Here is a 361-nt window from a genome sequence, read left to right on the forward strand (position 1 = left end):
TTTTTTTTGGTCATGCATACATACCAAAAAAAGGCCTTCATTTAAGTAGTACTAAAACTGAATTCATGGAATGTAATTTTAGTAGTAATAGCTCTAGTGACAGAAGTGTGACTTTGGGTGATCAAATTATTAAAAGGTGTGAACGATTTAGATATCTTGGGTCCGTTGTCCAAAGCGATGGTGATATAGATGGGGATGTTAATAGTAGAATTCAAGTTGGTTGGTTGAAGTGGAGGAATGCTTCGGGCCTTTTGTGTGATAGAAAAGTACCGCTAAGACTGAAAGGAAAATTTTATAAGACGGTGGTGAGACAAGCAATGCTCTATGGCGCTGAATGTTGGCCTTTAAAAGAGAAGCATAA

Source organism: Phalaenopsis equestris, unplaced genomic scaffold, assembly GCF_001263595.1.
Source record: "Phalaenopsis equestris unplaced genomic scaffold, ASM126359v1 Scaffold000606, whole genome shotgun sequence".
Taxonomy (NCBI): domain Eukaryota; kingdom Viridiplantae; phylum Streptophyta; class Magnoliopsida; order Asparagales; family Orchidaceae; genus Phalaenopsis; species Phalaenopsis equestris.